Here is a 16,972-nt window from a genome sequence, read left to right as displayed (position 1 = left end):
CACCTCTCCCGTCCTCCCTTTCCCGGCTCACGCGCTGCGATCCCCTACCCGTCGCCTACCTCACTCGCCGCGTCATCCGCAACGTGCCTACCGCTCTCACCTCCCCGCCGCCTGCCCCATTCTCCGCCCGGCTGTTCGCCCCACATGTCGCCCGCCCTCTTCTTCCTTCTCCTCAACGCAATCCCTCGCTCTCTCCCCTGCCTCACAATGACGACGGTGGCCCATCTACCTCGAGATCGACAATGATGGTGGTTGGGGTGGCTAGACAGAGAACCCTAGCCGCAATGGTGACGGTGTGGCACCTTCCCCCAAAGACCTCCATGGATCTGCGTCGCCTCCCTCCTCCAAATCCAAGGACAACCGAGGTGGGCTCTTCCATCTGTCAATACTCTCCTCCCCTTCCCTCTCTGGTCCCTTATTGGTTCTTTTGTTTGATTCCAGTAGCAGGGGACTTCCATGGACGAGGACGACAACCGTAACATGTGGGACCCCATGACCGAGCCCCGACAAGCTCGTAGACGACATCAGGCTGACCTCTACCTCGAAGGCGACCTCAAGATATAACACGTGTACGAGGGTGACCTCTGCAAAAGTTTGTTTAGCTAAATACGTATTACTGAAAACATCCAGGCACCATTCAGTACCCAAGTACTGAATATTGCTAAACGTTGATGAATTTTAGCTGTTTGGTGAGTAGCTATGCAGAAGATTATGTTTCAGAAGTATTATTATTGAAGACGTAGAATATCACTACAGCTCCTGCAGAAGAACGAGATCATTAACATGGTTAAAGTTCTGATGTTCTGGTTGTAGTTTTATGATACTAGAATCCTTCGTTTGCTCCATTTTGTTGGTGATATTGCACTCTACTCTGTTATGCTCACGGTTCATCTTCATGTAATTTTAAAATTCAGTGTGCACGTCTTTCTCTGTTTGCTCCTTTTTGTTGGTGATGATGCAATCTACTATGTTATGTTCACCTTCCTGTATTGGCTTGGCTATGATTTGGTAGTTGATGCGTCGCCTAACAATTCTGCATTCCAGGTATGCTCAAAAAAAAGGTATAGTTTCTGATCCTTATGTCTAAAATATATATTTCTACAATTCTTAATAAAACCTATGGAATTGTATGGAATGAATGTTATTATGTGATTAAATCCCATGTGTAAGAGGATCAGTTAGCCCACTAGAATAAAAGCTCTGAATCATGTAAGGGCATCTCCAGCCGCGCCCCCAAGAAGGCCTCCCCAGGCGTTTTTTCGCGCCGGCGTCGAAAAAACGGCCCAGTCGCGCCCCTAGGAGCCCGATTTTCGCCGGCTTGGGCCGAAAACAGCGCCGGCAGACCCAGCCCGAACCCGGCGCGCTGGGAGGCGCCGGGCGAACTTTTTTGGCGCGAAGAAACCGCGGGCCCGCCGCGTCAGTGACACGGCTCTCTTCTCGGCCCTTCGTCGTCCTCATCGCCTCGTTTCCCGCGGCGAATCAATGCCAAAACTGCCGCGCGCTGCCGCGCCGGTCAGCCTGCGCCATTGTTGCCTCACGGGCGGTGCAGTGAAGGCCGGACGACGCGCGTCCCTCGCCCTCCCTCGCCCCGCCACGCGTACGCACGGTGCCACGCGTGTGGGCGGCGCCTCGGCCTATATATGACGCGCCCCGGCGCACTCGGCGACTCACACTTCCCGCCGTCGTCGTTCCTCCCTCTCCTCTCCTCTCTTTCGCCGTTTCCAGTTCAAACCCATGGCCGAGCGCTTCGCAGGCGACGGCGCGGCGGCGAACGGCTTCGGCCGCCGCCATCTTCATGAAGACGAGGCTCGCCTCCTTTACGAGGCCGAGTACCCGGTCCCGCCGGACATGCGGGTGCCCGGGGCGTGGAGGATCAGCGCGGGCGGCGTGCCGACGCCCCCGATACCCACCGGCGCGGCGCGGCGTGCGGAGATCGCACGCATCCGCTCGAACTTGCCGCGTGCGGCGAGGGAGGGGCCACGGTACGTCCCCGACAGCCCGCTCTGGGAACCGTACTTCCGCCGCCGTCACGCCCAGCAGCTCGAGGCCACCAACGGCGTCGTGCCCTTCGGCACGCTGAACTCCGCCGGCCGGCGTCGGTGGTGGGGCGTGCCAGGGCGCACGTTGGAGGCCGTCCTCGAGTACATCGAGGGCGGCAACACGCCGCGCCTCGACTACCCCGCTCCCCCTTCCTTCTCACGCCGCCGGGGAAGCTCCTGGACCCTGAGGCGCATGGAGACCGGGGGGTCCTCCTCCTCGTCCGGCGGCTCGCCCTGCCTCCGCCCCGTCAAGCCGGAGCCCCAGGGCACACCGGTCGCCGCGCGCACCCGCAGCTCCAGCGTCCGCATCGGCGCCAACGCCTCTCCACCCACCGGCCGCTTCGTCCTCGTCGAGCCTAAGCCGGAGCCCGGCCTCCCCGCGGAGTACGAGGAGATAGCCCGGCGTGGCTTCTCCGACGAGGACGCCATGCAGTGGGCGCGGGATGACTACCTTCGCGACGAGACGGTCCGGCAGCGCGTTGCGCTGGGGCCTCCTTTTATACTCTCAAGGGGTCACCGACAGGTGGCAACGCAGAGATCGCCGCCCGCAGACGTGGGCGCGAGGACGAGCACGGCGTCATGATCCTCGACAGCGACGACGACGACGCCCCCGGACCTTCCAACCCGCCGCGCCAACCGGGGGAGGGATGCAGCAGGGACGGTGGAGGCGTAGGCGGGGGCGAAGACGACGACGACGACGACGAGGGCAGCGGTGACTACACGCGGTTCTACAGCCTCCTCGGCATGTAGAACCGCATGGGCGGGCGGCGAGGCGGGCGGCGAGGGAGACGGCGGGGGTAGCCCGCGGTAGTTTTTTCTTTTTTTGTAAAATATGTTTAAGTTTGAACGAACTCGCCGATGTTTGCGTTAAAATTTGAGTTGTTTTGCGCTGTGTTTGACTTTTTTGCACGAACCGTGGGCGCCGCGACTGGGGGGCATCACGCCCCCAGTGCGCGGTTTAGCGCCGGTGCGCCCCCAGGGGGCGATTTTTTGCCCCTCCTGAGGGGCCAACGGCTGGAGATGCCCTAACTTCTGCAACTACCAAATGCTAAGATTTTGCCATGAAAGAGAAACTGGTTTCATTTGTCTACTGCTGTCATGATTGGTCAGACATGGTAGACTACACATGGCAGAGCTATGCCCTAGAATACACGTCAGTAACCACTTCCAAGGAAAAAAACATAGAATATTCTGGCAGCCATATGAGTGTATCACTTGTATTTGTTAGCACCTTTTTAATTACACAATACTCTATTGCCTCTAATCTAATGTGGTGTGGTGTCAGTCTTTTTCGAGAAACGCAAAGGACCTTTGCATTTCATTTCATGGAAAAGGTAGAACAAGCCTCCTAGGAGGTGATGGGTGCAGAGTTATACAAGCTATCAATGGACGTCCCAGGTTGCGGGCAGAACAACCCGAAGCCCCTGGGCTCCTGCCTTTACCCAGCAGCGGGACTCCTCCTTGATCCTATCCACTAGTAGATCGATGGACGGCGTGGCGTTGTCGAATACACACGCGTTCTTGTGCTTCCATAGCATCCAGGCGATGGACTTGAGAGCCTTCTGGTGCGCCGGCGGCGCGAGCTCTTTCGCGCGCAGCCACCACTCCATGACCGTGGGCTCCTGAATGGGGATTTGGACCGGAATATGCAGCCAGTCGAGTATGATGTGCCATGCCTGACGGGCAAAGGGGCAGTTCAGCAGCAGGTGCTGGATAGACTCCATGGCCTGGTCACAGAAAAGGCATCGAGGATGATGCTACAAACCACGTCGCACAAGCCTCTCAGCAGTCCAGTAGCGATCCTGTGCGGCGAGCCAATGGAAAAATTTGACCCGTGCAGGCGCCCAACTCTTCCAAACCAACTTCCAGGAAAGGCACCAAGTGGCTCCCTGTAAACTGGCAGTATAGCATGAGCGCGCCTAGTAGAGTCCGTTGTCGGTCCACCTCCAGAGCAAGCGATCTGGCTCGTTCCTCAGGGTGGTGTGGCACACTGCCTGCCAAAGCAACAGGTATTGGCCTATCTCATGCAGGCCCATATTTCCCTGTATATCACGAGCCCAAGAGTTACCCGCTAGCCCTTCAGCCACCGTCCTGGCATTGCGTTGACGCTTAGGAATGCATTAGTAGAGCAGGGGGGCGATTTCACAGACGGCCTGTCCGCCAATCCAGCGATCCTCCCAAAATAGCGTCGTCAAGCCATCTCCAATGATCATGGTAGTGGAGGCGAAGAAAAGCGCCCGCTCCTCGTGCGAGAACTGCAAGTCCAGCCCTTGCCAAGCACGGTCCGGAGCAACGCGGGCGAACCACATCCAGCGTAGGCGAAGCGCAAGGCCAGTGTGCTCCAGATCTCGGACTCCTAGTCCACCATACTCGAGGGGCCGACACACATAGCTCCAATTGACATGGCAATGACCACCGTTGGCCACGGCTCGCCCAGCCCACAAGAAGCCTCGCTGAATCTTCACCCAGCTGCTTGAGCGTCTTCTTAGGGGGGGGGGCGAACGCAAGCAGCTGGTGCACGGGTATCGCATTGAGGACCGATTTGACGAGGGCAAGGCGCCCAGCTTTGTTCATCAGCCATGCCTTCCAGGTAGGAAGCCTAGCAGCCACTGTATCGACAAGGGGCTGCAGCTGGGTGGACGAAGGCCGTCGCGTCGACAGCGTGATGCCCAGATAAGTGATGGGCAGCTGCATCACCGGGCAGCCCAGCAGGGCGATCACCTCGTGTCCCTAGATGTCGTCGTGCAGGACGGTGGCAGAGCTCTTCGCATAGTTAACCAGCAGCCCACTCGTTTTGCCGAACACGGTCAAGATACCCTTGATGGCAGCGACGTCCTCCGGCGTGGCGTGGCAGAAAAGTATCACATCGTCGGCGTAGAGGGAGATCACCGGAATCGGGCGTCGGGGATGCAACTGTTGCAGGATGCCCACGTCGAGAGCGCGGCGCATCAGCCGCCCAAGCGTGTCCACAGCGAGGACAAAGAGTTGGGGAGACATGGAGTCGCCCTGACGCAGGCCACTGCGGTGCCAAATCGGGGGGCCTGGCTCACCGTTCATCAAGACACGGGTGCTAGACGTTGAAAGCAGGATCGCCATCCACTCCTGAAATCTGTCCCCGAACCCATATTGGCGCAAAACCTCAAAGAGGAATGGCCATGATATGGAGTCAAAGGCGCGCGTGAGGTCGAGCTTGAGCATGATCTGAGGGGGCCCGAGTTGGTGAAGCATCCTAAGGGATTGCCTAACGAGGATGAAGTTGTCATGGAGGCTCCTGCCGGTGATGAACGCATTCTGGTTGCGACTGACCAAGCTGTCCAATATGGGGGCAAGCCGCAAAGAAAGAACCTTGGTGAAGATCTTGGCCCTGCTCTTCCAAGCCAGCAAGATGCCGCCCCGCGTGCCAAGGGCCGGGAGGTAAGTGTAGTCGTCAAATTCAGAACCGAGGGTGTCAAGGACAACAGACGAACAGAGCAACTCCATCTTAGTTTCCTGCAAGCATACACTGGAGGAGGCAGTGGTCTCCAACAGCGAGCAGATGGCGAAGCGTCGGCTCCGCGAATTCAGGCCGCGCATGTTCCACACAACGATCTTAAGGTCGTGATCCATGGACAGTGGATCGACGGGGTGCGTGGGCAGACGTCAACTATGTCGTGCAAGCGACCTCGACCTGTGCCGTGGCGATCGGCAGGCTGGACAGGCATGCTGGGATCTCGCGATTAACCAGCGCGGCCATGGCCTTGAGCATTGGGAGAGGGATGGGCACTGCGAACATGCCGTCGTAGGCCTTCATCTCGGCGGGGGTGATCTTCTGATTCGTCCCAATGATCCCCAGGGTACGCAGGATTTGGACGTGCGCATGTCTCTCGGCGGTGGGGGGCACCGCCGTCGGGGGTGTCGAGGCAGCCAAGCGGCCACGACGAGGGGAGAAGTTGAGGGGCTTGCACGGCCTCCTCCCTGGCGTCGGCAGAGCTGCGGCGATGTGCTTGGTAGCGGCGGCCAGGAATTCCCCCAGCGTTAAGGAGCTAGGAGCAGAGGCGCGAGCGCGTGATCGGCGCATGGTGATCGGCGGGGATGCGAAATGCTCAACAGCAGGCGAGCTAGGGCCCTGGTGAACGCGCTCAGGCATGCGGGCCTCCATGTTGGGCCTCTGTAGAATAGATACATGGGGTGAGGGCCCAGGGTCTTCGGTGGGCTGGGCCAGAAGCGGGTGTGGGGAAACCACCGGGGGAGTAGGGCACGTGATGGGGCGCTCCTCCCCACCCGCCGCGGCACGCACATGGGACCCGGAGGACCGGTCAGCCGTGACAGAGCCGTCGTCAGGTGGGAGGGCAGGTGAGGCGCCGCTTTGCCCCGACAAGCCGGCCGACACAGGCTGTGGGTCTGGCCCCGCGCACACATCAGGCAGACCCCGACAAATCCTCGGATCAGGAGCGCCAGAGGCAGGGCCCACGCCATCAGCCTCGGGAGCATCCAGAGTTGCGAGATTCAAATCTCGGGATCCTTCCTGAGTGTTCGCCACGAATGGGGCAATGCCACTTGGCTCGTGGCCTGACTCCGCGCTGGCAGTTGGGGCAGCCAGGGGGCCACCGACTGGCGCGCTACGCGCATCCCCGACATCCCCTGTAGCGTCTGGAGCCCTGCCAGCCTGATCCTCTGCCAAAGTCTGTTTTAGCTTTCTTTTGCGCCTCCCTTTTCTGGCACGGGCACGCAGGTTGGTGGGGCCATGCTGATCCCGCTGCTGATCCAGCTGACCGCGCAGCCCTGGCCAAGATTCCATGTCGCAGCTGCGGTGGTGTACGGCCGGCCACGCAGCCGCGGACGGTGGCGCGACGGACACGCCATCGGAGCGTGCAGCGTGATTCCCAGCCCGCCAACCTAGAGAGTCGACGGCCATGCCTTCAGCACGACGAGACTATGGCGCCTTCGTACATCGGCGTTTGCGGCCGCGGCGACGCGCACGGCCAGGGCCCGTGCCTCGATCAGGGTCAGTGCCAGCGCCGGCGCCACCGCCGGCAGGGCCGTCGCCAGCGCCAGCGTGGGAGGCTAGGGCGTCATTCCTCTCCGCACGAGCCAGCGCGATGAAGATCGGGTAGGTAAGAGTTCGGATGGTCGGCGCATCCGAGCTCACACGCGCGGGAATCTGTTCCACGATTTCCGGGACGGCGGCGCGCCGAATGTTGGCAGGGTCATGCGCGCGCCCCGCCAGCCGAAAGATGGCCAAGTCAGTTCTGGAGCGCGTGCTGGGGTGGAGTCTCTCGATCCAGCAGCTCTCCCCAAGGATATGCTCGGCAGTCGAGAGGTGCCATGCCTGAGCGGGAATGCCTCGGAGCTCAAGCTTGACGCGATACTCAAACTGGCCGGAGCCTGCATGAGCCAGCTTGCTCCAAGGACGCACGGGGAGGGAGAACCGCGGGGAGCGGATGAAGTGATCGCCGTTGAGTCGATCCATGGTCGTGCGCGAGTTGAAGATGATCAGGAAATCTTCGGGGTGATGGGCGTGAACCGTGAAGTCACCGTCGACGAGCTCAAGAGAGGAAATGAGCACGTCGGCGACCTCGGCAGTGGACACGGGTGTCTTGTTACCAGTAATGGATGCCATCATCGCGCGGGACAGAACCACCTCGGCCTCCTCCATCTCGATCGAGTGCGACATGATGACCCGCACCGGTGTGGGGGCGAGAGCCGCGGGCGCGAGGCCCACCGGAGCAGCAGGGGCCGGCGGAGATGGCGTCGTGGCCTGAGGCACGCCACCCCGAACAGCAGGGCCAGAGCGGCCGGAGGCAGCTCGGACACCGCCCCGGCGCTGGGAGCCACAAGCGCGCGACTCGTGGCCGGACTCGAGGCAGCGGCGACAGCGGACGTCGTTAGTGAAGTCCCACACATGGTGATGGTGGTCCAAGCAGCGGAAACAGAGGCCGGCGACCTCCTCCGGAGAGGGGCTGCGACATTGGGGCTGCTGAGGGGAAATCACGGCCTCCGGGCGAGGGCGGCGACAGCGATTCCGACGCCGCGACAGCTGGTAGCCATCTGCGTCGACCTGGACACCACCAGGGGCACGGTGAACCTCGGAGCGGGGGCCGAGACGACTCGCGGCGGGTTGCCTAGGAGCGGCAGCGGCGCGAGCGGGGGCAGGGAGCGCGAGCGGCGCGGAGGTGGCCGGCGGAGTACGTGCGACGCTGCTGTACGAGCGCGTCGAGGACTCGCAATTTAGTCCCCAACTTAGCCCATAAACATCTCCAAAAGTGGCTAAGAAATTTAGTATCACGATATGAAACAATAGTATTTGGCATACCATGCAAGCGAATAATTTCATGAAAGAACAAATCAGCAACATTAACAACATCATCGCTTTTATGACATGGTATAAAGTGTGCCATTTTCGAGAATCTATCCACGACAACAAATATGCTATCCCTCCCCTTCTTTGTTCGAGGTAATCCTAAAACAAAGTCCATAGATATATCCTCCCAAGGAACACTAGGTACAGGCAAAGGCATATATAAACCATGAGGATTGAGTCGTGACTTAGCTTTTTGACATGTAGTGCAGCGAGCAATAAAACGCTCAACATCCCGTCTCATCTTTGGCCAAAAGAAATGTGTAGCAAGTACGTCCTCCGTCTTCTTCACGCCAAAGTGTCCCATTAATCCTCCTCCATGCGCCTCCTGCAACAACAAAAGACGAACAGAGCTAGCTGGAATGCATAGCTTGTTAGCACGAAACACAAATCCATTGTTAACGACGAACTTGTTCCACATTCTTCCTTCTTTACAATTTTGCATTACATCTTTAAAATCAGCATCATGCACATATTGATCTTTGATGGTCTCCAAACCAAATATTTTGAAGTCAAGTTGTGAAAGCATAGTATAGCGACGAGACAATGCATCAGCAATAACATTTTCTTTTCCCTTCTTGTGTGTAATGAGATAAGGGAAAGTCTCAATGAATTCAACCCATTTAGCATGTCTACGATTCAGTTTAGCTTGACTTTTAATATGTTTCAAAGATTCATGATCAGAATGTATAACAAATTCTTTGGGCCATAAATAATGTTGCCATGTTTCTAAAGTCCGAACAAGAGCATATAATTCTTTATCATAAGTAGAATAATTCAGACTAGGCCCAGTCAATTTTTCAGAAAAGTATGCAACAGGTTTGCCATCTTGTAATAACACACCTCCTAATCCAATTCCACTAGCATCACATTCAAGCTCAAAAGTCTTATTAAAATCAGGAAGTTGGAGTAAAGGAGCATGTGTCAACTTATCTTTCAATACCGTGAAGGCTTCTTCCTGTGCGGTACCCCAAACAAAAGGCACATCCTTCTTTGTAAGCTCGTTGAGAGGTGCAGCAATGGTGCCGAAATCTCTCACAAAACGCCTATAGAATCCAGCGAGGCCAAGAAAACTCCTCACTTGTGTGACCGTTTTGGGCTGTGGCCAACTCTCAATAGCTTCAATCTTGGCTATGTCAACTTCAATTCCCTGTGGAGTAACAACATAGCCAAGAAAAGATACTCGGTCGGTGCAAAAGGTGCACTTCCCAAGGTTACCAAACAAACGTGCATCACGTAGAGCAATAAAAACAGCATGTAAATGTTCCAAATGTTCTTCCAAAGATCTGCTATAAATCAATATGTCATCAAAGTAAACTACCACAAATCGTCCAATGAAAGCACGTAAAACTTCGTTCATTAATCTCATGAAAGTACTAGGTGCATTAGTTAACCCAAAAGGCATGACTAACCACTCATATAATCCAAACTTAGTTTTAAATGCTGTTTTCCATTCATCTCCCAATTTCATACGAATTTGATGGTATCCACTACGCAAATCAACTTTGGAGAATATTGTAGAGACACTCAATTCATCAAGCATATCATCTAGCCTAGGAATAGGATGACGATAACGAATAGTAATATTATTAATGCCTCTACAATCAACACACATACGTGATGTACCATCCTTTTTCGGCACTAGAATAATAGGAACAGCACAAGGACTAAGGGATTCGCGTATATAACCTTTGTCGAGAAGCTCTTGTACTTGACGCATAATCTCCTTCGTCTCCTCTGGATTGGTACGGTATGGCGCACGGTTTGGCAGTGACGCACCGGGAATTAAGTCAATCTGATGCTCAATCCCTCAAATAGGCGGTTCTATTGACTACTTCAAAGGCTAGCTACAATCTTTGAAATCAATGGACAAAGTAGTTTCTTCTATATACTAGATCGGACAATCCTTTTCTAGTGGAAATACATTGTTGAAACTTAATAAAGAGCAGCCTACTGGTTTTTCATCTCATTTTCCTTTCAAGAAATCAGAAAGTTTAGCCAAGTCACTACAGTGGACGACAGATCGGCTAATTTGTTATTTTTGTTTCTACTGAAGCAAATTTTAGAACAATGGTTGTAAAAGACTTTATGCGTTGTACCGCGTATGTGTAAAATAAACTAGATTGGTCGTACCCGAAGGTGCACTCAATAATCTTGTCGACCCTTTTATTATTTGTTTGCACCTAACTATTACTAGTGTAATGCTCGTGCGTTGCCATGGGCCAAAATAATTATATAGAGAGATAGTACCATTCAAATAAACTACAATTCATCACGTGAATGTTGCATGTAACTTATGATTGTATTGCTATAAATATCGGTCCTTCTAATACATATTTTCTGGTCCCATATATAAAAACATTGCATGAGTTCAGCGTATATAAAAAAGACGGTTCTGCAATTAACGAAAATGCACTTTGTTTGAAGTGTATGCATCTTGATGAGTTTCTGAACTCTCTCAACATCTTAGGCAGATGAAGATGTTCTTCCCCATGCAGCCAACACCCCCCCATCCACCCGTGGTGTCGGCACAGATGCAAATGTCCTCATTTGGCTTGGATTGTTTTCAACCAGCTCGCGTCCCTCCTGATGAAGCCATGTACCTAGGGTAGGGGCATGGACCTATCCAAGATACCCTCCCCAAGGACATCTCTAGAGGAAACCAACTTTCAGTCGACCCGGAAGGGTTTCACTCGACGGACTTGAAGACACTCGACCATGAAGCCAACCACTCGACCGCCAGGAGAACTAAAGTCACTCTGCACGCAACGGTCTGTCATTAAGTAGCCTTTATGGTCATCATATCACTTTATTTGTGGCTTTACCAGTAACGCCCGACCTTAATGTACCTTAAACCCTGCATAACTAAGGGCTGGAGGGGTCTGGCGGACTCTATATAAGCCATCCCCCTCCTCAGTGTAAAGGGTTTGCACCCCTGTAACTCATACACACATAATACAGTCGACCGCCTCTGGGCTCCGAGACGTAGGGTTGTTACTTCCTCCGAGAAGGGTCTGAACTCGTAAACATCTTGCGTATACAACTACTCCATAGCTAGGATCTTGCCTCTCCATTCCTACCCCCCTATTCTACTGTCAGACTTAGTACCACGACAGTTGGCGCCCACCATGGGGCAGGTGTCTTAGCTACTTATTGGAGAAGTTGCGATTTTTCCGATCCCCTTCATCATGGTTTTAGGCGGAGTTTTGGTTGAGGGCCGCGAGATCCGTCTCGGCGCGCTCACGTTCATCGCCGACGACTCCGCTTGGCTTCAGGAGGCTCCGCTCGACGTCGACGCGCTCCCTGTCCGCGGGGCGACGCACTTTCGCGCGTGCGTCCGCGGCGTCCTTCTGTGGCAACCGTCGACCCAGTATCGGTCGACCCCTATATCGTCCTCCCTTCCTGTTTCTCGCCAGCGCAAGTGCTCCGGTCGGTCGAGACTTCAGCGGTGGGTGATGCACGCGGTGGCCCGCCAGTCGGCCACCCCCAAGTCGCGGCAATCGAGCCCGACGAATCTCTCTACGGCCTGTTCGATCTGTCAACTGGCTCCGCAGAGACTGCATCCGAGTGCGACAGCAGTGATCCAGCGGTGGAGGTTCTGATGGTCAATGGACCACGCAGTCCTCCTGGCTTTCCCCGCGTCGACGGAGGCGACGGCGGAGGCGATCCGGCGCAGGTCCACGAAGAGTATCAACCTGAGCCCCTCACTTCGCTGCAGAGGGAAGAACTTCGCCGCCGGAACATGGATGCGCTACACACTCCTATCGTCGGAGAAACCCCCGAGGCTCGTGCCTTAGAGGATGCGCGCTTGGCCAACTTGGCTGAGCGCACTCGACTGGAGAACCTCCAGCGAGCACTCGACGAGCGTGCGCGGCAGCGGGTTCCAGACTCCAGTCGACGTCAACTCTTTCCGCCACCGACTCAGGTATATCGAACTCCGATTCAGAATTTAGCAGCTGCAGCCCGTATAGTAGAATCGATTCAGCCTTCCCAGTCAGAGGCTGGCAGAGGTTTGTTACAGATCAGAGCATTACTCCGGGCAGCAGGAGATCAAAATTCAGCTGTATCACAGTCAGAATAGGATTCACAGCAGATCCATCGCTGCAAATACAGTCCAGTCGGCCCATAGCCAAAGATCGCCCCCGAGGCGTGAGGGACATGAGGACCGGCATGATCAGTACAGGAACCGGGAGCAGTATGATGACCGACTCGATCGCGATGGTCGATATCGAGTGCCCACCCCTCCCCCAAGGGGTGGATCGTACGCGCCTCGACAGCAGGATGACAAACGCCATCACAGTGTTGGGCGAAGGATTTTAGTCGACCCCAGGGAACCAGGCTTTGATGCGAGATCCATTATCGTTGAAGGTTTGGTCGACAGGAACAGAGCTCACCGAGAAGGTCATGACAGAGATGTACCCACCAGCAGCAGAGTACACGTCTCAGGACCAGAGTGTTTTAGCAGAGCCATCAGGGCCGCGGTGATTCCTCCCAACTTCAGGTTGGCGACTAGAGTCAGTAAGTTCACTGGTGAGTCTAAGCCTGATACTTGGCTTGAGGACTACCGAGTGGTTGTTTAGATTGGCAGCGGCAACGATGAGGTGGCCATGAAACACCTGCCTCTTATGTTGGAGGGTTCGGCCAGAGCATGGTTGAATCAGTTAGCACCCAACAACATTTACACTTGGGAGGATCTTGCCCGAGTGTTTGTCACAACATTTGAGGGAACTTGCAAGCGTCTAGTAGGGTTGACAGAGTTGCAGTCTTGTGTGCAGAAGTCGAATGAAACTCTGAGGGATTACATCCAGAGATGGATCACGTTGCAACACACAGTAGAGAACGTATCTGATCACCAGGCAGTCTGTGCCTTCAAGGAAGGTGTTAAGTACAGAGAGCTAAACCTAAAATTCGGTCGGACCAGAGACATGACTCTGAGTCGAATGATGGAGATTGCCACCAAGTATGCCAATGGTGAAGAAGAGGATCGACTCCGGAGTGGCAAGCACAAATCAATCGCCCATGAAACCGGAGGAGGGAACTCCAGTCAGAAGCAAAAGCGGAAAGCCGAGCCAGCTGCTCCTGGAGAAGCCTTGGCCGTGACTCACGGGAAGTTTAAAGGGAAGCCCAAAGGGTCTTGGAACCCTAAGAAGGTGAAGGACAAGGAAGGGAATGACGTGATGGATTTGCCGTGTCACATTCACACGAATAAAGATGAAGAGGGTAAATTCATTTACCCGAAACATACCACTCGACAGTGTCGACTCTTGATCCAGTAATTCCAGGGGAAACAACTCAAAGATAAGGAAAAGGAGTCGGACAAAGTTGAAGACAAAGAAGACAGTGATGATGGATATCCCCAGGTCAATTCCACCCTGATGATTTTTGCTGATGTAGAAAGCAAAAGTCAATTGAAAGTTATCAACCAAGAGGTGAATATGGTTGCTCTGGCGACGCCCATTTATCTGAAATGGTCTCAGACTGCCATCACATTCGACTAGTCCGACCATCCGACACACATAGCCACCCCTGGGAGGCAAGCTTTGGTGGTCGACCCAGTCGTCGAAGGCACTCGACTGACTAAAGTCTTGATGGATGGTGGCAGTGGCCTGAATATATTATATGCAGAGACGTTGAAAGGGATGGGCATTCTGATGTCCAGACTCAGTACCAGCAACATGAGTTTCCATGGAGTCATTCCTGGAAAGAAGGTTGAGTCACTTGGCCAAATTGCTCTTGATGTGGTTTTCGGTGATTCCAAGAATTACCGCAAAGAAAAGTTGACGTTTGAAGTTGTGGATTTCCAGAGTGCTTATCACGCTATTTTGGGCAGGCCAGCTTATGCGCGTTTCATGGCTCGACCATGTTATGTGTACCTCAAATTGAAGATGCATGGTCCCAAAGGTGTGATCACCATTACTGGTAATCGGAAGAAGGCAGAAGAGTATTTTTAGAAAGGCTCAAAGATCGCTGATGCTTAGATGGCAGTGGTAGAGCTGCAGGAATACCAGAAAACTGCAGATCCGAGTGATTTGTTGCGAGCCAAGAAGCCTGCTATGGAATCAGTGTTTTAGTCATCTGGTGAGACAAAACCGATTCTGATAGAGGCAAAGGTGTCCCGTCTTTCGATGAGATGATGGATATCGCTTTGGTGGAAGTCGACTTTGACGATCCGACTACGAACGTGCGAGGACGTCGCGCCTTAGCAATCGCTAAACCAACTCCGAGAGGTTATTGACCACGCCGGAGCACGATCAACCTGACCACGAGGGTCTGTTTCCTGCGAGCAAACGAAGAACAAGCAAGAAACTAAGATTGCAATCTGGATATTGCGAATATAAGATGAAAGCTTTATTGATCAAGGTGGGGTTCTGTGACGCCTTTGTCTGGTCGTTGAACACAAACGAAGTATGCGAAGTTGCAGCTATGGCGAACTTTTAATCTAAACAAAACCCAAAGTCTAAACGGTGCCCTAAGGGCTATATATATGGAGGAAGAGAGGGGGAATTTCGTGGCCCTTGGTGGAGGGGTCCGAAATCAACCCTATCTCTTGTTTCCCCACACATACGGACTCTAAAAATAGCCTATACTAATGTATTTCGAAATTACATGGGCCTGGCCCAATAAAAAGGTGACGCAGCACCTATAATAGACTCTGGACGAAATTTATGAAGTGGCATCTTGTATATTTCATCCAAGGCTTCATGCACTCTTATGGTGGCCTCAAAGACTTGAAATCATCACTCGTAACTCCGTTCTTGTTCCCCTTGCGCATGCCATCATCTCCATGCTTTCTCTTGCTCCAATGTTCATCCTTCTCCAAGCTAGGCCCTTCATTTGTAAGCAAAACAAATGTATCCAATTTAGGCAGCATCATATTCTCATGAACATTAGAATCATTACCAAGAAACGAAAGTACCTGGTAATTTAGTTGGCGTGCGCGAGCTCTAGTAATTGGTCCAGTATGTATAGCAGCAGGGGCTGTGGGTGTAACAATGGTATTGATGTCCTCATCATCCTCCCCTTCTTGAAATGAAGTCGTCCTCGACGGAAGTTCATCTTCCTCACCCAAATAAGGCTTCAAATCTGCAATGTTAAAAGTGGGACTAACCCCAAAATCTGCAGGAAACTCAAGTTTGTATGCATTATCATTTATTTTCTCTAACACCTTAAAGGGACCATCAGCACGTGGCATTAGCTTTGATTTGCGCAAATCAGGAAATCTATCTTTATGCAAATGTAACCAAACAAGATCTCCAGGTGCAAATACAACATGTTTTCTACCCTTATCGCCAGCAAGTTTATATTTAGCATTCATACGCTCAGTGTTTTCCTTAGTTAACTCATGTATTTTTAAAATCAATTCAACACGTTGTTTAGCATCAAAATTGACCTTCTCCGAAGATGGAAGAGGCAACAAATCAATAGGTGCACGAGGTAGGAAACCATACACAACTTCAAAAGGGCACATCTTAGTAGTAGAATGCAATGAACGATTATAAGCAAATTCAATATGAGGCAAGCATTCCTCCCACATTTTCTTATTATTCTTCAAAACCGCCCTAAGCATAGTAGACAATGTTCTATTGACTACTTCAGTTTGTCCATCAGTTTGGGGGTGACAAGTAGTACTAAAAAGCAGTTTAGTCCCCAACTTAGCCCATAAACATCTCCAAAAGTGGCTAAGAAATTTAGTATCACGATTTGAAACAATAGTATTTGGCACACCATGCAAGCGAATAATTTTACGAAAGAACAAATCAGCAACATTAACAGCATCATCGCTTTTATGACATGGTATAAAGTGTGCCATTTTCGAGAATCTATCCACGACAACAAATATGCTATCCCCCCCCCCCTTCTTTGTTTGAGGTAATCCTAAAACAAAGTCCATAGATATATCCTCCCAAGGAACACTAGGTACAGGCAAAGGCATATATAAACCATGAGGATTGAGTCGTGACTTAGCTTTTTGACATGTAGTGCAGCGAGCAATAAAACGCTCAACATCCCATCTCATCTTTGGCCAAAAGAAATGTGTAGCAAGTACGTCCTCCGTCTTCTTCACGCCAAAGTGTCCCATTAATCCTCCTCCATGTGCCTCCTGCAACAACAAAAGACGAACAGAGCTAGCTGGAATGCATAGCTTGTTAGCACGAAACACAAATCCATCATTAACGACGAACTTGTTCCACATTCTTCCTTCTTTACAATTCTGCATTACATCTTTAAAATCAGCATCATGCACATATTGATCTTTGATGGTCTCCAAACCAAATATTTTGAAGTCAAGTTGTGAAAGCATAGTATAGCGACGAGACAATGCATCAGCAATAACATTTTCTTTTCCATTCTTGTGTTTAATGACATAAGGGAATGTCTCAATGAATTCAACCCATTTAGCATGTCTAAGGTTCAGTTTAGCTTGACTTTTAATATGTTTCAAAGCTTCATGATCAGAATGTATAACAAATTCTTTGGGCCATAAATAATGTTGCCATGTTTCTAAAGTCCGAACAAGAGCATATAATTCTTTATCATAAGTAGAATAATTCAGACTAGGCCCACTCAATTTTTCAGAAAAGTATGCAACAGGTTT

At 52.6% G+C, this 16,972-nt stretch overlaps 1 long non-coding RNA gene across 1 annotated transcript; it reads left to right on the top strand.

Annotated features, from left to right (window-relative positions):
- LOC119305355 lies at positions 1-845 on the top strand. The gene is made up of 2 exons (XR_005148638.1): positions 1-365; positions 442-845. It is a non-coding gene; the product is annotated as an uncharacterized LOC119305355 (long non-coding RNA).
- Positions 846-16,972: the final 16,127 nt, after the last annotated feature.

Source organism: Triticum dicoccoides, chromosome 5B (assembly GCF_002162155.2).
Source record: "Triticum dicoccoides isolate Atlit2015 ecotype Zavitan chromosome 5B, WEW_v2.0, whole genome shotgun sequence".
Lineage (NCBI taxonomy): Eukaryota > Viridiplantae > Streptophyta > Magnoliopsida > Poales > Poaceae > Triticum > Triticum dicoccoides.
This window is presented reverse-complemented; position numbering and strand designations above follow the sequence as displayed.